This window comes from Protopterus annectens, chromosome 7.part1, assembly GCF_019279795.1.
Source record: "Protopterus annectens isolate FY-2018-M chromosome 7.part1, PAN1.0, whole genome shotgun sequence".
In the NCBI taxonomy this organism is placed as follows: Eukaryota; Metazoa; Chordata; order Ceratodontiformes; family Protopteridae; genus Protopterus; species Protopterus annectens.
Genome location: NC_056740.1, coordinates 402387382 through 402408584, shown reverse-complemented (window position 1 = coordinate 402408584; position 21203 = coordinate 402387382). Strand labels below are relative to the sequence as shown.

Here is a 21203-nt window from a genome sequence, read left to right as displayed (position 1 = left end):
GATCGAGGTATGCTGTGTGTACTTGCCTGGTCACTGTCTCCATCTCTGCAACCTTTCTTTTTTTTTTTCAAAACAGGTTTATTGTTTTAACATATAAGAGAAATATCACAACAATTTTATACAAGTAATTAAAAATAGGTATTATTATAATATTCAACAAAACAACTAAAGTATTTACAAAGACATCCACTACAATCAGATCAATTAATTAAACTAAAATACCATGCTATTGAAATTAAAATTTTTTAAACAAATTTTGTAAATTATCCCATACAATATAATAAGATGTTTTTCTATTTGTTCTTGTCCTAATTGTGTTTATTTCCATATGGCACACTATATTCATAACATTTTTAAATTCATTGAACGAAGGAGGTGTATCTGAAATCCAATTTCTAGTTATTATTTTCCTAGCCACTGCTAGAATAGACCATAACAAGGGAAGCTTAACCTTTTTAACACTTTGAGGTACAGGTGTGTATCTCTGCAACCTTTCTGAAGACATTTACCAGATATATTAGACATAGGTTCACAGGTTCATAGGTAGGTATTAGGCTATTGGCCCTAGAGCTTATATAAGCCTTGCCAAAAAGGTACCCTGGCTTTCGCCACACAATCAAATTATTTTCCTGTGCCCCTGTTGAGCAGAGCCACAGAGGTGATCCCCGGGGTAAATTTTCTATTTCCCATCCAATCATCAAGATTTTTCTTGAAGAGTGCTAATGAGGAGCTTTGTTTGATATAGACAGGTAGTTTGTGCTACAGTATTGGAAGTCCCTGGGACAGGAATCTATCCCTCCAGCATGTTCTGTTTATTGTAGTGACAAGGTTTAGGTCCTTAGAGCGTGTAGCTCGAAGGGACTGGGATTTCTTTAAGTGGAGTACGTCCAACAGCTCTGGGTTTGACATAGCTTTGTATGTTAGGCAGAGATCACCTCTGAGTAGGTGATATGCAATGGAGTAAAGCTGGAGGTTTTTGAGACGGTCTGTGTAGGGCATCTGTTTGAGGCTGGTAATCCTCTTTGCGAGGTATTTCTACAGCCTTTCCAGTTGTTGTAGATGTCTTGTGAGGTACATACCAAAAGGGGCATTGTACTCTATAATGGGTCTAATGAGTGATGAGTAGAGGGGAGCAATGACCTCTTTTTTCCTGGATGAGAAACATTTTGTGATGAGGTGTGCCATCTACAAGGATTTCCTGACTACTGTGGCAATGTGATTATCAAAGTAGAGACTACTGTCCATCTGTGTCCCAAGGTCTCTTATCACACTTTCGGTGTTAAGTAGACTGCCACCTATGTGGTAGCTCATGGGTACAGAGTTTTTACCAAAGGGGATGACAATGCACTTTTTGGCATTTTGCTTGCGGCTATGGCTTTGACACCAGGCATCTGTCTCCATGATGCCCTTTTGTAAGATGTCCACATTGTTAGGAGTTTTGATTATGGCTCCTAGTTTGCGGTCATCTGTGAACTTCATTAGCCAAAGACCTTCTGTGTTAGCCTGTACTTCAGAAAAGTAGATACCAAACAGGAAAGGACCCAGGACTGAACCCTGTGGTACTCCACTTGTCACTGGTCTGAAGTCGGATTTGGAGTCTGCTACTTTCACAGTGTGGGGTCTGTCAGTGAGCCAGTTGGCAACCCATCTTGTGACATAGGGATTTATACCTAGGTTAATGAGTTTATCTACAATTCCAGAGTTGGGGATGGTGTCAAAAGCCTTGGCGAGATCTAGACAGGCAGTGTGAACCACCTTACCCTCATCTACAGCTTTGGTGACTGCTTCAAAGAAGTCTATCAGGTTTAGGAGACATATTCTCCCTTTTACAAACTTGAACTGGGTGGGGTCCAGAGTTTGGAGATTGGTCTTTGTTTATAAGATCCATGATGATAAGTTCCATGGCCTTGCAGACCAGGCTCGTTAGGCTAATGGGGGCGGTAGTTCTCGGGGTCTGTGGTGGCTCCCCCTTTGTGGAGTGGGATAACCATCACTGTGCTCCATTCAGTGGGCACAAAGCCTGAAGTGAGCAGGTGGGGTGCCAGTTCATTCTGCAGTTCATGTAGAACGCATCCTGGGATGTTGTCAGGTCCCATGGATGCTGTGTTCTTGGCTTTGGAGACTGTTATTTTTTACCTGTGCATCCATGATTACAGGAACTTTGCATTCTTCTGGTATAGAGATGTGCCCTTTAGGGATGAGAGGGGGGTAAAGTTAGCACTGAACCTATCTGCCAGTTGGTTCTGTATACAGGATCGACATTTCACAAAGCCGAAGTACTGAAGACCTAGTCTAATATGATTCTTAATATCCTAATATAAGATGTCAGTTGCAATATGTTTCAAGGCTCTGCAGATGATGTTTTAAGGCTAATAGGTCTGTATCTATCCAAGTTGGTTGTAAGGCCACCCTTATGGAAGAGGTGCATCACCACAGTTTCATAGATTAGTACTAGGCTAACTGTCCTTGTGATCTATTTTAAGCCTAGAAAATTACCTCATGCAGGAATCAAACCCTGCCCTTTGTGTCTGTAAGGTAAATACCTGAACCATTATGCCAGCCTCCCACCACTGCAGTAAGCCATTCATCAGGGACAAAATCTTAATCTATACTTAAGTTAAACATTTTGAGGAATGTGTCTGCAAGGACAAGATCATTACTTACGCTACCAAGTGCACTGTCAGCTCCCATAAAAGAAATCATTTTTGTCTTGATAATCCTTTCAGTAAATGGTCTTTAGAGATAATTGGAGAAGTTATGAACTCAGATAGTTCAGGGCTTTGGATAGAAGATTTGGGGGTGAAGTTGGAACTAGATATGTTTGTAAGGATACTGGCAATGTCTAGTGGATCAAAAAGGAGGTGTCATTATGATTAATTTTAGAACAATGCATGCCATTGTTTCTTAACTTTCTAGGGACTTATATTTATCTTTAGCTTTAGAGACCAGCCTAAGTTCATGGGCTTTTTTAGTGGACCTGACAGTGCTTTTCAGGATTTATGCAATACTTTATATATTATTCTTGATAAAGGGGAATTTGGATCTACAATAGAGTGTATGGAGTTTCTTTTATTGTACTCTTTATTTATGGGATGGACAACCGGAGTGGTTTGTTTTTGAATTTCCTATGATACCTGGTTCTGTTAGATTTATACATCTTTCTAAATGGCTGTAGAATTTCCTACAGCACCTTGTTGCTGTATCACTGTCAGAGATGGTGCAGTCATAAGTACGTTTTGATATTAAAGAATAGAGTACACTGAAGTTGGTAGGTCTGCAGCCTTTAAATTCACAACAATGTTCCTGGGTTGCCCCTGAAAAGGGACAAATTGTCCAATGGGCTTACCTGGTCAACAACTACGTTTAAAAAAAAGGGAAACAGACAACAAAAGCTGGGATATTTATGGTAGTTACCAAGTTACGTCACTAAATTTATGAAATGAAGAATATTTGTCTTTAAGTGTCAACACATTTTATTTATTTATTTATTTATTTATGTACCTCTCAACTGTTCCGATTTTTCAGAATGTCCAGACTATTCCCTCATATTTTTGGTCTGTTCCTCATAAAATTTGTGGTTTTCTAGATTTTTGTGGCAAATCAGTGAGGACTGAAGTCACTAAATAATGGCAAACATTTGAGTTTCAGACTTCATATCCTTCAGAAAATGCATGGTAATACAGGACCTTTTATTCTAGTAACTTTCTACGTTTATAAGAGTAATATTTAAAATTTGTCCCTATTTTTGGAGCTTTGTCCCCCATTATTTTCGTCTTTGTCCAGATTCTTATGCCAAGAAGTTGAGAGCTATGTTCATTTATGTATGTATGCATTGCTTTTTCCTCTGCATATCCAGTATACTCAAGCTGTGAGACAGGGGGCTTTGGGTCAAAGGAACATATCTTTAGACCCTGATAGAGGCTTAATATATATGAGCTAGAGTTGCAAGGGTTACTGAATAAAACGGGTTGGTATGGCAGCGATGATTCTCAAGTCACCAAGGCTTAAACGATAAACTGATCAACATGACAAGAATTAACAAGGCTTAGTAAATTTGGTAAAGATAGTTGTTGAAAACAAGAGCTAGGAAATGTAAATTCAAAATTGGACCAATAATTGCTGAATTAATACATACTGCTGGCAAGGTGGAAAACAGGGCATAGAAATGTATACAAATATTTTTGGCATTAAGTTTGAATTTAGATGGTTGCCATAGTACACACAAGTAATCACAGCAATGTAATCTGAAACAAAGCTAACCTTGGCATACATGATAATTTGTTCTATTTTTTTCAGTGAGCATTTAATAAGTAATTAAAAGTGTATAGTTTTGAGAACACAAACAATCCAGATTTGCCCAGTCACGAAAAAGAGTGGTTGAATGCATGGGTGCCAATAAAATGGTTAAATGTGATAAAAGGAAAGCACTTTCATCCATACAAATAAAAGGACTTCATCAGAACTAACGACCATTCAAAGAACAGTTCTTAATCAGATCGATTAATCACCTGACACAGATTAGCCAATAAATTATTATGAAACACAGTACTGAAATTGATCTCAAAGCTTCATAAAATCATTTAAAATAATTTGACTATAACAAAAATATATATATATATATATATATATATATATATATATATATATATATAATATCTAATTCCACTAAGTTTGCAATTATAATTTAGCTGCTTGTAATGTGAGTAACTATTTAAAACAAGGGTCTCATTCAGCCCAGGAATTCACTTGCATTTAACCTAACTTGCCATAGCAGTTCACAAAATTCTAATTTAAGTTCCCACAGATCACCTCTTGGATTGATGGGCATTTGCTCTAAATTAACCTAAAACTTTTTATTGCAACTACAATTAAGTTTACGTTTACATAACTCATTATTCAAATTGGAGACACTAATACTGCAATAATGTTCATAAAACCAATTATTTAACTTATGCTCAGTTTTCCCTACATAAAAACAGTGACAGTAATCACAAAAAGCTAAATAAACTACACCCTTCATATTGCAATCAAAACTTTGATTAAACCTAAATACATAAGTACTGGAATTCAATATAATGCATTCTCCTTCGTGGATGTATTTGCATTGCATACAATGTCCACATTTTCTAGTATCTAACTTCTTCCTGTTCTGTTTATTGAGCCCCTTAATACTACCCATTTCCAGCCTTTCCTTAATGTTGGACTGTATTTTAAAAACAAAATGCAGTCTATCCCCTAATACCTTCCTAACATCCTTGTCACATCCAACGTATAGTTTTGGTCAACCTTGCAACGAATTGAAGAGTACAAACTAGAAGGGGTACTTGCGTATTATTGCAACCGCATTCCAAACAACTCGATAATATGTAAGTAGCGATCCACAGCTCTCAACATTCTTTTTCTAAAATGAGTAACACTATTTCACACAATCTTACCTCTCAACCTCTTAGCTCAAGGAATCTGGACAAAGCCGTACATAATGGTGGGACAATTCACTTACAAATTTAGAAAGTAGTTAGAATAACATGGCTTGTGTTAAAATACATTTTCTAAATGATATGAAGTCTGAAAATCAGTGTATGTCTTTATGTAGTAATTTCATTCCTTAGATCATCCAAGCGATTAGCCAGAAAAACATACATTTTATGAGGAACAGACCAAATTTTTGAAGCGAAAATCTGTACGGTTAACATACAATAGGTAGTGGCAGAGTGTCTTCTACTGGCTCTTTTACTCCATCTCACACTTCCACTACCAAAATTCCACTGGGACCGTTCAGCAGGCCTTTGTGGCCAAATCTCCCCATCACCTGTCTCACTGTTCCCACTCCATCCACTCATTTCCTTTCTGCTGTCACTGCACTCCATGCTACACAACTACACTTTATCTGTTGACTATCATTCCTGCTGTACACTTGTACAACAATATTGTACTCCATAGAGCGGAACAGAAAAAAATGAGGCGGTATGAATGTGGTTGTCATAATATGGAAGTATAAAGTGTCAAAACGCTGAGTAATCCACAACCTGGTAGGAAGAGAACAAAAGAACTATTTATTCACAGACTAAGCACTTTCACCCTATGTCCATAGGGCATCATCAGAGTGAAGTAACACAACAAAAACTCTACATTTATACAACTCTAAAATACAACACGCCCACTACTAATTATAAAATGCTGTGTAAATTAATTCTTAAAGAAATATAGTTAAAAACAATCAAACACATTATATGTACTATAATATTAAATAACTGGATGACTAAATAAAAATATATATAACCATGCACAAATTAATGTAAATATACATAAATATGTACAAATCCTGCTATAAATAAATAAGTTAAGTTAAAAAAGTTGACTAACAGAAGTGTACCAAAGAAACAGACGTATTTTAAATCTGCATATGTGACATTACAAAAAAGGGGGGTAGTGTTATTATAAAAGAGACATTATTTCTAGTGGTCACCTTAAGCCTGCAATGCTCTTAACTTCAATACAGAACTTAATGATATATGTTTTTATTATTGACAGAATTGCTGATCATTTTAGAGAGGGTGATGTAAACCTATACCTAGAGAATTTGGAGTAAGAATGGCAATTGAGGACAAACGCCACTATATCTCCAGGTATTAATGATAATATATCATTAAGTTCTGTATTGAAGTTAAGAGCATTGCAGGTTTAAGGTGACCACTAGAAATAATGTCTCTTTTATAATAACACCTCCCCCCCTTTTTTGTAATGTCACATATGCAGGTTTAAAATACGTATATGTTTCTTTGGTACACCTGTTAGTCAAGTTTTTTAACTTAACTTATTTATTTATAGCAGGATTTGTACATATTTATGTACATTTACATTCATTTGTGCATGGTTATATATATTTTTATTTAGTCATCCAGTTATTTAATATTATAGTACATTTATTAATGTGTTTGATTGTTTTTAACTATATTTCTTTAAGAATTAATTGACACAGCATTTTATAATTAGTAGTGGGCATGTTGTATTTTACTGTTGTATAAATGTAGAGTTTTTGTTGTGTTAATTCACTCTGATGATGCCCTATGGACATAGGGTGAAAGGGCTTAGTCTGTGAATAAACGGTTCTTTTAATTTCCTTCCTACCAGTTTGTGGATTACTCAGCGTTTTGACACTTTTTTTCTTTTTTGTTTTATGTGTACATGCTCCTTTGAGCAAGTTTGCTTTATAATACGTAAGTACCCTAAGAAAGTTTCTGGAGCAGGATTGACCACCAAAGTATGAAATGAAGAATCTGGACAACGAAATTCCTGCTTTCATACAGTATCAGATGGAATGTCAGGCAAAAGTAGTATGCAGATGAAAATCTTGGAATGAATCTGTATGATTTTCTTTCTTTTTTTTTGTTTTCATTTCACGTTTATGTTACATCCATGGTCTATATATATTTTGTTATGTCTCTTATTTTGTGCATCACTAAAATCTGAACAGATGAACTTAATGAATGCACCTCTGAATGTTGACTTATAGCTGAACTAAGACTGAAATCACTGTCTAAAGACCATGTAATAAGTATAACAACAGTATAGCGGTCACTAATATTTAATATAGGGCCTGTTTCATTTGCAAACTACTGTAAGACTGGACTACACAGGTCTGTATGTACATACAAAGATGATGTGGAGATGTAATAAATGAGAGATTTAAAAAAGTGTGAATACAAGCAGGCAAATAAGAAAATGAGAAACTGATGGTTTCATAAAGGATAGTTTTTCAGCATGAAATAGTTGTTAGCAACTAAGTCATGTTTCTTCTGAAAGTACAATCTGACTGCATTATGTCATTCTGCAAATCGAGGGGTAGGAACTACAAAATAAACATCGACACTCATTCTTTATTTTGTATTTATTTATTTTTATTTAGGTTTTATGCAATATAATGCAAAGGAAGTAAAACCACAATATGAATCAGACTCCCAAACGCAACTCAATTGCTTCTGGGTCAAGGGTTACTGACACAGCACTAAGAGGCAGTACTCTGAGGTAGTGAAACAGAAACAGTATAATCCACAGATACTCCATGTTCTTGAGACACAAAAGTAATGTTTTCTTCCATCTACAACTTAAGACACATTTTGCACTAAACCAGGCCACCAAGAGACAATTAAATCCAATGAAAATTTACTCACATCTTGTACATCCAAAACAGAAAACCATTCAGTAATTTCTCATATCCTCCATAGCTACCATCTCAGTCTCTCCCCTACCACAAGAGTAAAGAAGTTTTTTAAAATACTACATATTAACTCACTAAATCAAGTCGATATACAATTAGACAGACGACAAAAACTATATGGATCAGCAAATCAACAATGTACTTCAACTCCACCAATAGTGCATCTCCATGTTCTTTTTAAAACAGCCTTATCCAACTGGCTATCCAGTGGCTCCTCATCATATAATCAAAAAACAATATTCTACTCTGAAATTATTCCCTCACTGTCAGAATTTCAGCTTTTCTAACATGGGTTGCAAACTTCGGATTCTGCTACAGTATAGCAAAACTTGTCACTAGGCTCCTGGGCATATTTTATACACTTCTGCCAGGTATAATCTTTCTGCTTGTGCCGTGTTCCTCATTTGTTCTTTTGTGGGCAATTTCTGTGGCCAACCCACCATACAGAATCCCATTTCCTACTATTCTTATCCCAGATTCTTTTCTTCTGCAGTGTTTGCATATTTTTTTTAGTTTGCATCCATTCCTACTTAACAAAATACTGCACACATACATGCTACTGCGATATTACAGTTCTAATTAGCACTCCAGCACAGATTCAGGCTTCAGTTTCCAGCCTGAAGCCTCTGCATATAAACCACCACCTTCCTCTAAGCCTCTTTTCCTGACTTCCATAAATCCCATCACTTTCAATATATGCTAACATAAACACACCTTGAAGGATGATGTATATCACCCACTATTGGATACAACAAAAAATACCCTGCAACTTCCATGTCAAATTATTTCAGTAGTATAAATACCACCTCAGGTCTCCCTGAAAGAGGTCACTAGCTTAATGGGACTAGGTCCAGTCAACAAAGGATAAGTAAAATAATTTGTTCTACCACTAAACCACATTTTTTGACACTAAAGCATTCAGCTGTGTTTATATAAATTGTTATTTGTATTTTTACTATCAACAATATATAGATGCTCATAAGCACACTTTTTTAAAATCCCATTAGACTTTCCAGCATCATAATATTCACGATTTAAACATCTGGCAAAGTTGTAACTGTCATTATTTGCAACAATTCTGTCCATATTGTAAAAAAGATTAACCAGACCTGCAATAAATTTACAATAAGAGCAGGCAGAAAGCATCTATACTAAATTTCATGTTTTACAACCTTGAGAGTCACTGTTTTGGTTTGCGACCACCCAAGGTTTCAGATGCTTTTGGTCTGAACAATCACATGTCAATTAAACACTGCACTGTTATTCATAGTGGACCCCCTGCTTTTCACTTTAGTTCTGCAGTTGCTGTATGTAATAAGTGCGATTAAGAATATCTGCACACGTGTGTGTGTTTTGTTTTTATACTATTTGGGGAAATTTGGCCAGGGCATCAGGGAACCTTCCCCCCTACTCTTTTCGATAGGTGCCATGGGATCTTTTACATCTGCTTGAGCTAATACCAACTCAAGTAGATGGGGCCTTGGTTTAATGTCTCATCCGAAAGATGACAGACTCCAAAGGATGGCACATTCAAAAGTGCAGCCCCCCCCCCCCCCCCATGCTGCACTTCAGTGTTAGTAATTAATCTGCCTGGTGTGGGAATAAAACCCACAGCCTTCGCAGTTATAACTCAATCAATGACAAAGATCCTGACAGACAAATACTAGGGTAAAAGACTGACTTCATTTGCTTATGTTATCATGTAGCATTCAATTTACAGCCCGCACTTTGCATGGCGTGAAACTGCTTAATAATTCTGCGACTTGATCCTTTGTATTCTTGTCGTTTATCTTCAGACCAGCAACCAAACAGTTACATTCTTGCAACCTGTAATTTTGGTAAATCTTTTTTATGTACTTTTTTCTAGTTGCTCTTTTAGGTCAGACAGTCCAAGTGTAAAAATGGCATAACACACAGCTGAAAATATAAATACATGGTGTCAGGTAGGAGACATAAATAGCGAAGACATCAGACTATTTGCAAGGTATTTAAAGTGTTGTAGACAGGTTTAAAGACAAATGCAGGGAGGGCTAACATTTAGCTGTGGTACTGCACTGCTATCTTGTGGCTATGGTAGGCTCCTGCAACTTGAAGCTTTAATACCTTGTCTGAGAAAGCCAACACTGTAACACAGACGTTATAATGAGCCTTTAAGTGGGCCACATCACATCTGTGTTCTACTGTTTACTGCCAGTCAACCATTAAGAAACATCTACCTTTTAATGCTTCCATCCAGACTGTGATTGATTTAATCCTCATTTACGCAGATTCAGTGGAAAAAAACTACTTTTAAATGAGAAAAAATGACGCCTGACAGCATCCGGGGCCATTTCCAAACAATACACACCATATGGGAAGGTATGGGCAACAGCTGTCTAGCATGTGTCGGGTGGGTCTCGTGAAGAATCCCCCATGATCCCAGCTTTCTGTTCCTATAGGATGCTGCTTTCCTGTTACTAAAATGTTACCTTAAAAATTGGACCATTTTCCTCACCCTGTGCCTTTAGCAACTATGCCATCCCCTTCCTTTGTTTCTGATTTTCAGACTTTCTCCTTCTTATATAACTCTCCACCTGCAGACATTGAAAGTAGGAAGAAGTGATCTTGGAAAAGAGGAACATCCACCTAAAAATCTGGATATTGATTAAGTATGAAAGCTGAAAACCAAACAGCACATAACTCTTTCCCGTTTCCAGTCGGAATGTGGGATACTATTTAGAAACGCGTTTAAAAAACTGAGAGTAACAAAAATGATGGAAAAATATAAGCACATTATCAAAGAGAAAGTGCCAAATCGGTGGACTTAATGAAATGTAACACAAAATTCTACCAAACAATGTAATTTACTTTTGCTTTAGGAAAGCACACCTCGTTCTTTAAATCATCATTGCCAGAAGTATTTTGGTCATGTAGTGCAGTTTTCTGTATACTACACAGCTTCAAAAATCACATGTGATAGGGGAGTTCATAAAATTGTATAATGGGGGGTAAGTCAAGCTTTGAAAAAGGACATAACTCCAAAGATAGGGACATCCTAAATTAAGCTTGAAAATAGAAACATTCCTCCAAAATGTGGATAACTGGGAGGTCTGCTTTCTTATTATACAGGCTTTTCTCTTTTATTCCTGGTATATGTACCAAACAGCATGCTTTCTGCACCACAGTATTAGCTCACAATTATTTGAAACAGGCAGTGCACCTTTGGCAAGATACTGTGTTGTTACAGAAACCAGGAAGGAAATTTGTCTTTTTAATTAGTTTAAGTTCACTCAAAATGAAGAAAATGTCAAAATAAACAAGGTTAATCTTTGTTTCTTGTTTTCTATGAAGCACTCAGTAGTTATACCCTCTAATGACAATACATTCATCCTCAGCGAAGCAATCTTCACAATACACTACTGTATTGTTCTACTTCCTGTATGGTCTTGGTCTACTTCCTGAACTGTATTGTTCTGCTTCCTGTGCTGTACTGTAGTACTTCTTGTTCATAGGGTCATAGGTAGGTACTAGGCTATTGGCCCTAGTGTCTATATAAGCCTAGCCAAAGGTACCCTGGCTTTCGCCACCCAAGAAAATTATTTTCCTGTGCCACTGTCAAGTAGAGCCACAGAAGTGATCCCTGGGGTGAATTTCCTATCTCCCATCCAATTATCAAGATTTTTCTTGAAGAGCGCTAATGAGGAGCTTTGTTTGATATAGATAGGTAGTTTGTTCCAGAGTATGGGAAGTCTCTGGGACAGGAATCTATCCCCCCAGCATGTTCTGTTTATTGTGGTGACAAGGTTTATGTCACTAGACCGTGTAGCTTGTAGGGATTGGGATTTCTTTAAGTGGAGCATGTCTAAAAGCTCTGGGTTTGACATAGCTTTGTGTGTTAGGCAGAGATCACCTCTGAGTAGGCGATATGCAACAGAGTAAAGCTGCAGTTTTTTGAGATGGTCTGCATAGGGTATCTGTTTGAGGCCAGTAATACTCTTTGTGAGGTATTTCTGTGGTCTTTCCAGTTGTTGTAGACGTCTTGTGAGGTACATACCAAAAGGGGCATTGTACTCTATAATGGGTCTAATGAGTGACGAGTAGAGGGGAACAATGACCTCTTTTTTCCTGGATGAGAAACCTTTTGTGATGAGGTGTGCCACATAGAAGGATTTCCTGACTACTGTGGCGATGTGATTATCAAAGGAGAGACTACTGTCCACCTGTGTCCCAAGGTCTCTTATCACACTTTCAGTGTTAAGTAGACTACCGCCTATGTGGTAGTTCATGGGTACCGAGTTTTTACCAAAAGGGATGGCAATGCATTTTTTGGCATTGAGCTTGAGGCCATGGCTTTGACACCAGGCATCTGTCTCAGCGAGGCCCTTTTGTAGGATGTCCACATCTTTTGGAGTTTTGATTATGGCTCCTAGTTTGCAGTCATCTGCGAACTTCGTTAGCCAAAGACCTTCAGTGTTGGCCTGTACTTCAGAGAAGTAGATACCAAACAGTATTGTATTGTGTTCGCTGCTTCATATGCATGTTTGTGGAAAAGTCAGACTTTATTGCACAGGTCTCACTACAGGTTTGAATGGAATAAGCTAAAATTTAATTGCTTTGTTAAAGGCCCATGCCCTCTCCCTTCCTCAAGCTGTGATACCTGTGTGGCCACCTGTTTTGTCCTTATTATAAGCTGCCACTGCCACAACCTCATCCATCATGCCCAAGCAAGGTTACCAGATATCAAGTATGGGTCTGTGAGATGGTTTGCTATCACTATGATTGTTTAAATGATAGTAAACCCTGTGGGTAACTTACCTTCAGTTGTTTCATTTGGTTACTTCCTGCTGATTTCAGGCTCTTGGGAGTCCATTAATGTATTTTAAGCAGAAATGCACTCTGGCAGAATTCCCAAGTCCATAAAACTGCTTCTACCCCCCCCCCCCCACATGACATGAGGTGACATCAAAAGGGGAAGCAGACGTGCTTTAAATTGCTGACTGTCACTACAGTTGTCCTCATTAGTGTCCCCAGCTCACAGTGCCAGCAAACACCTTGGCTATACCCTGCCCCAAGATGGAAACAGATGACCAAAGCCACTCATACTCTCATGTGGTTCTGCAGCACCCAGACCACTAAATGAACCCTGGCCACCAGCATAGAAAATTAGAACTATCCTCCTGTAGAGACAGGCCAACAGATGTAACTCTCTGCTCTGTTTGCTAAAACCTATTTCTCTGCTATATGCATTAATATTATATGGACTGGGGTATTCCTTTTACTTTTGTGAGTGCAGTTTTCCATATCATCTGTAAATAGTTCACTATCTATCCATTCCTGCCACTCCTTTTCCCTCCCATGTCAAAGTAAGATGTGCCTCATGGTTGTTTTGCTCTTCCTGTCCCACCCACTCACTTCCTACTCACACGGTGGTACCTTTATTTTAATGGCCAACTAGTTCTGTTTTCTTTTCTGATGATAGTTTACTATATTTCTATCACTAACATGATTTTTCATAATGTTCTTTTTTATTGGTTGAATATTTCCCTAGTGCCATGGTCCATGGTCATGTTTCAACAGAAATCCAGAATTTTCTGCTTTAACAAATCTACAAACACTTCCAATACAGAGAAATAGATCTAAGTAATGTAAAGACATGTAAAGTATGCAGTGATAGGATATACAGAAAATACTGCACCCTGGTTAAAAAAAATAAAGTATTTATATTTTATCAAGTGTTTTGTTTTGTTGAGGAGTATATATTGAATTTACTGAATTTAGCATGAGTGTGAAAATGTGGGTGGAAAGATGTTTGTCCTTACCCCAGGGGTGCATGTTCTTGGAATCAGTATGCTTAGACATGTAAGGGTTAGGTTCATAGGTCGGTACTAGGCTATCAGCCCTAGGGCCTATAAAAGCCTAGCCATAACAATTCCCTGACTATTTCTTCCCACACTATTTACTTCCCTGAACCCCTGTCTAGCAGGGTGACTGACGTGATCCCCGGGGTGAATTTCCTTTCTCCCATCCAATCGTCAAGGTTCCTTTTGAAGAGGGCCAAAGAGGCACTCTGCTTGACATGTATGGGCAATCTATTCCAGAGTCTGGGGGGTCTCTGAGTCAGGAACCTATCCCTCCAGCATGTTTTGTTTATTGTGATGACAAGGTTCAGAAACCTGGAGCGTGTGACTCTGAGGGATTGGGATTTCTTTAAGTGCAGCATGTCCAACAGCTCTGGGTTTGACATGGCCTTGTATGTTAAGCAGAGATCGCCTCTGAGTAGACAATATGCAACAGCATATAGCTGGAGTTTTTTAAGGTGGTCAGCGTAGGGCATCTGCTTTAGGCCTGTGATTCTTTTAGTGAGGTTAGAGTGCAGATGACCTTTCACCGCTATAAGAAGCCCTTTCTTTGCATTCTTAAGTCAAGTATGTGCATTATTGACTTAACCTTTATGTTTACATGCACTGCAAAGTTTACTGGTTCAATATTCTGGAATAGATTCTGAAGTAACATGCAGAAACAACAGTATATAAATAAGTGAAATAATAAAATCTAGAACAGAATTCAGCAGTGGAATGAATAACGTAAGTTAATGAAGATAGTAGGGCTTAGGAAAGTTACACAAAGAAAGAAATAACAGAAGGGATGGTAAGCCATAAAGAAACAAAAGGTAAGAGGAGTTAAAAGCCAAAGGTAAACACCCGTATGACTATTATGCTGCTACAACATTACATTTTGGAGAAGCTGGAGCAGGTAAATTCTAATGATTGTGCTCTCCATGTACGTCCTCTCTCTCTCTCTCTCTCTCTCTCTGCATTGTATCTTTTTAAAGATGTTGAATATCATTGAGTTTCTCATACTGAATCTTTAAGAACATCATGTAAAGGTCCTGAAACCTCATATTAAAGTTAATTTGGCTATTTTAATAGGGGTTTAGCAGATCTTAGAACTGGTTACAAGACTTCAGGCAGCACAGTAGCTCTTTGATAAAGGTCTTTGCCGCACACTTCCACTGCTCAGTTCAGATCTCTGGTCACTTTGGGGAACCATCATGTTCTCTTTATGCTTGAATGGTCATCTGCCACTTTCCCAAAAACACAGTACTTCATTGTGTATTAAAACTGTCCATAGGTTCATAGGTTGGTAAAGGGTATCGGCCCTACGGCCTATACAAGTCTAGCCATAACAATTCCCTGGCTATTTCTTCTCACAATATTTACATCCCTGGACCCCTGTCTAGCAGGGCGACTGATGTGATCCCCGGGGTGAATTTCCTATCTCCCATCCAATTGTCAAGGTTCCTTTTGAAGAGGGCCAAAGAGGCGCACTGCTTGACATGTATGGGCAGTCTATTCCAGAGTCTGGGGAGTCTCTGGGTCAGGAACCTATCCCTCCAGCATGTTTTGTTTATTGTGATGACAACGTTTAGATCCCTGGAGAGTGTGGCTCTGAGGGATTGGGATTTCTTTAAGTGTAGCATGTCCAATAGCTCTGGGTTTGACATAAACTTGTATGTTAAGCAGAGATCACCTCTGAGTAGACGATATGCAACAGAGTATAGCGGGAGTTTTTTTTAGACGGTCAGAATAGGGCATCTGCTTTAGGCCTGTGATTCTTTTAGTGAGGTATTTCTGTGGCCTTTCCAGTTGTTGCAGATGTCTTGAGAGGTACATACCAAATGGGGCATTGTATTCTATAATGGGTCTAATGAGGGATGACTACAGTGGGACAATGACCTCCGTTTTTCTGGATGAAAAGCCCTTAGTGATGAGGTGAGCCACATAGAAGGATTTCCTGACTGTTGTGGTGATGTGGTTATCGAAGGTGAGACCACCGTCCACCTGTGTCCTTAAGTCTCTTATCACACTTTCAGTGTTTGGTGTACTGCCACCTATGTGGTAATTCATGGGTACATGTTTTTTCCCAAAGGGGATAACTATACATTTCTTGGCATTGAGCTTGAGCCCATGGCTCTGGCACCAAGCTTCTGTTTCTGTAAGACCCTTTTGTAGAATATCCACATCATTTGAGGATTCAATAATGGCTCCCAGTTTGCAGTCATTTGCGAACTTTGTTAGCCAGAGTCCCTTAGTGTTGGCCTGTACTTCAGAGAACTAGATTTGAAACAAGAGCGGTCCCAGGACTGAACCCTGAGGTACTCCACTTGTCACTTGTCTGGAGCTGGATTTGGAGTCGGCTACTTTTACAGTGTGGGTTCTGTCAGTAAGCCAGTTAGCAGCCCATCGAGTGACATAAGGATTAATGCCCAGCTTAGTAAGTTTATCTATGATTCTGAAGTGGGGAATGGTGTCAAAGGCCTTGGCAAGGTCCAGATAGGCTGTGTGGACTGCCTTACCCTCATCCACAGCTCTGGAGACTGATTCAAAGAAGTCAATCAGGTTCAGGAGACAAGATCGACCCTTCACGAACCCAAACTGGGTGGGGTCCAGTGTTTGAAGGTTGCCAATGTCTTTATTTATAAGTTCCATGATAATACGTTCCATGGACTTGCAGATCAGGCTTGTTAAGACTGATGGGGTGGTAGTTCCCAGGATCCAAGGTGGATCCCCCCTTGTGGAGTGGGATAACTGTAGCTGTGCACCACTCAGTGGGCCTGAAGCCTGAGATGAGGCAATGAATAAACATGACAGGTGAGGTGCCAGTTCATTTTGTAGTTCATGTAGTACACAGCCCGGGATGTCATCTGGTCCCATGGATGCTGTATTCTTAGCTTTGGAGAGTGAGGTTTTTACCTGTGCGGCCGTTATTACTGGAATTTGGCAATCTTTCAGTATTGAGATGGGCCCTTTAGGGGGTGAGAGGGGGGTGAAGTTGGCACTGAATCGATCTGCCAGGATATTGGCAATTTCCTTGGGATCAGTATATCTAATGCTATTCTGTTGTAGCTCAGAGCAGATCTGAGCATTGCCATTTAGATTCTTGACATAGCTATGGAATGCCTTGTGGTTGTCTTTGGAATCTTTGGCAATTTTACTTTCGTATCTAGCTTTGGAGGATTTTATGAGGGATCTCAGCTTCTTACTGAGGCTGGTGAGGGAGTTTTTTGCATCCTGGGATTCTCCTCTTTTCTGCAACAGTTTTTTCCTTTTGTTGTAAAGTTCGTTTATGGCAGGGGACCACCACATTGGCTTCATTTTTTTGGAGGAGAGCATCTTGGTTCTATTTGGGATGGCACAATTCACGTACAGTGCTTTAGTGTAGGATTCAGCAGTCGAACTTTCAGTTCCCGTATGCATGGGTGTCATGAAGTTTGTAACTTCTGACTTGAGTAGCATGAAGTTGGCTTTGGAGAAGTTTTTTACGGAGGTTTCCTCACTCCGTATGTATTAATTTACCCTTACCCCTTGAGATACAAGATGTGCCTAAAATTGTCTATTGAAGAGCAGTTCACTTTCCTGGTTATCATATAAATAAACTAAACTTAATTAATTCCTGAATGGTTAATATACTCCATATGAGATAAAAATGCAATGTCTCATTCTAAGCAAGGCATAAAAACAGCAGCTTTTGTGTAGGTGTACTCCAAACTTGCTCCAGTGAATCCAAGCTCATCTCACATGTACAGTTTGTGATGTTGTGATTCCCAAGTGGTATAAGGAGTCAAATCAAACCCTGCACCTTTGTTACAAATTGGATCAGGATTCAGAGAATGTTGCCACTATTAGCAGGAGTTATTAGCAGGACTTAACCACAGATTTATAAAGTGTTTTATTACCTCACAGTAGGAAACTAGAGCTCTAACTGTAGATTCATAACGTGTTTTATTAACTCACAGCAGGGAACTAGATATGAGCTGCTTCCTGTGTCCTGGGTATAGGGTTTGATTCCTTTCACCTTCGTGGATCGCCCCTGAAAAGGGACAGTTTGTCTAGTAAAAAAAATAAGCTCTTCCCAAGCTGTCAGCATTAAAAGTCTGATTGTGGAATTTTACGGCTCATACTTCAAAAGTTACCCCAGCCTAGCAAACAATTACTTTTTAAATTTTTTTAATAGTCAGCCCCATCCATATCCAAACAATGCCTCCCCTGTTAACATTTCTGGCCTTTTCTGACATGTTTCAGTTTGTCAGAACAGACAAAGTCATCTTCTTTACACAGTTTCATGATGATCAGTACAAATCAAGGGGGAGCAGTAACACTGCCAAGTCTCACTAACTTTTTTTTTTTTTTGCATTTTTTCTCCATGCTGCCAATCAGCCCTACAGGGCAATTGGTCCATTCACTTCACATTACCAGGGCGAGGGTTGATCTGAGCAAACAATTATCTAGACAGCTATCAAGGGCTAGCTGAAATAGTTTAAGAACTTCACAGTAGAAGACAAGTAAGGTGATCTTATTTGGCAGTACCCTTATCAAACTCCCCACACATATACACATTACCAGTGTCAACTATTTTAACAGTTTTAATTGGAAAACATCAAACATATGGTCGACACCAGATGTCTTCAAACATTGACCTTATAAAAGCACAAAAAACAAAAAGAAAAAAGTACCCTAACGGGTTTAAGCAGGGGGGCAAGCCCCCCTGCACCACACACCCCACCGCTACTTAAATATACCAACTCCGAGGCAGCACTACATTGCAGAAAATGGAAATCTCCCCTTATGGAGATTTCCGTTTACACACTCAAGATTCTGAGCGTTTGATATTCTCGTGTCGACAATGTCAGATTCCACATTGTCGGCTTTCGAGAATATAATATAGACCCATTTTAACTACACTGGAAAACGAGGTATGTGATCACACAAGTTTATTTAAAAATGAAATCAAAACTGTCCACTTTGGCTTTGCACAGTTGGTTGTAGAGATAGTTATTCTATTTAAAACAGTTCCTTAGATGCAGTTTTTCAGTCTCCAGCACTAACTCCAGCAGTTTTGTTTCACACAATCTCAGTCCCACATGTCTTCTACAAACAGACTGAAGGATATAGTTCACGCTGTTAGGCCTTGGCTAAGCCTTCATTCCAGATTTACACAAACTCTTTACCTGGTCTTCTTTCAGGGCACATCAAATATCTATAACTCTAGAGGTAGAACCTCACAACAGGCATTACCAGGTCATACAAAATCTTCTAAATTACTACCCTAACAATTGCCATAATAAAAAACTACACCATAAATACCATCTGTAGACTTTAAAAGTTTTTGATGAAATGGCTTTTTAGTCAAATGTACTACTGGATCATTTTTAATCATATGGGGTTTAATCAAATGTCACATACCACACGCACACACACACACACACACACACACACACACACACACACACACACACACACACACACACACATCTTATTGTTAACACTAGTTTTATTACTGTTACACTAGAATGGAGGCTGTACAAAGGGTGATTGTAATTGTATGTTAGAGTAAGTGGGGGGGGGTAAATAATAGCACACTAGATTTCAGCAAGTAAGACTACAAATCAGACTAAAATTAGAGGCAGAGGAAATATGGACTTCATAAAGGAGAAAGAGATAATAAAGGGATACATGCACAATATATACAAGTTAAAAGCAGAGTTTTTCATAACTGAGTGAGTTCATATGATCATAGGAAGTTACTAAGGTATTGGCCCTGAGGCCCTTACAAGCCTAGCCAAGAATTTAGCCCATGTTCCAACAAGTCAACAGCAGATGTCTTGCTATAGTAGATAAATGCAGATATGCCAAGTAACTTGCACAAAAATTAACATTTGGTTTTCTTAAAATGGTCGGCCATTATTTATTTATTTTTGTGAACAGATACCCAGAAGAGCAAGAGTGAATGTCTCATGAGATATCATCCCAAAGGTTTGCATCAAGTATAGAGAATGCATGTTTTAAAGTCTTGACTGAATTTAGAGGTCTGAGAAAAGAAGACCCCACTGTCAACAAGACAGCAAAGGTAGTAGATGAGGTGCAGATCTTTGAAGGAATTTGTTTAGTATCAAAGGAAGTAACAGACTGGAAACGTGGATCTTTTGAGTCAGCGACTGTGCAGGGACATTATTTATAAGAGAAGAGTAAATAGAATGTGGCTGGAGATGGAGACTTGAGGTACTTGTGAAGAAACTATGTGTGGAAGAAGGGCGAGTGACCACTTTTCCCTGATAACAGGTGTTACAAAGGTAACTACATAACCAAGTAAGTATAAAGTCATCAGAAACAGAAGAGGAGATAACCTTTAGGAACAGGGAATGAATGACAGAGACAAATCTTTTTAAGAGGCCAACAGAGAGGGCATCAGTGCGATGACCTGGATTAGCAGAGATGAGCATAGCATCTGTGAGCGTCTGTAAGGATGCCAGACTACTGTGCTCTTCAGTGAATCCATGTTGGAAGCAAAGAAAAATATATTATGTATGCATTTTGTTAGTTTATTACAGACGGCTTCCTCAAGCATTTCCCAAGTATGGGAGTAAGCTGAATGACTGATGATAACAGGGATTAGAAGAAGAAATTTGTTTTGGAGATAGACATAATCATGGCTAATTTCTACTCTCTTGTGAAGGACTAGGTAGTTGGTAATAGGTAAAACAGGTACGGAATTGGCTGAGATGGGAAATCCTTAAAAATTTGAATAAACCAGAGGTAGATCCCATCACTATCATGACTTCCATAGTGGAAAAGACAACCAAGGGAATGTTCAGTTTCCTTTAAGGTGATTTTTTTAAGGTAAAACACTGGGATGTATGGACCCCCTGAGATACTGAAAGGAGGGTGAGGGGGCTGTTAAGTGCAGAAGGTGTAGGAGGTGTGAAGCTGAATTCCTGTGCAAAGCATTAAAAGAGATTAGTGACTGGATTGTACTGTATGCTCTGTAGCCTACCATCCTGTTAATTTCAGTGAGGATTTTCTGGAGCAGGAAAGGGCATTCGATACAAAGCCAGATATGTGTATACAGAGCAAGGAAAAAATGCATCAAAAAGTTCCCTGAACCAGCACTCAGATAAACTGCTGTTGCAATGAGAGGCATGGGCTGCTTATGTGGTGAAAAATAAATG

At 38.7% G+C, this 21203-nt stretch overlaps 1 protein-coding gene across 2 annotated transcripts in view; it reads right to left on the bottom strand.

Moving 5' to 3' along the window:
- LOC122807796 (ubiquitin-like modifier-activating enzyme 1) overlaps window positions 1-21203 on the bottom strand; it is a 2541412-nt gene that overhangs the window by 1891502 nt on the left and 628707 nt on the right. The window lies entirely within an intron of this gene.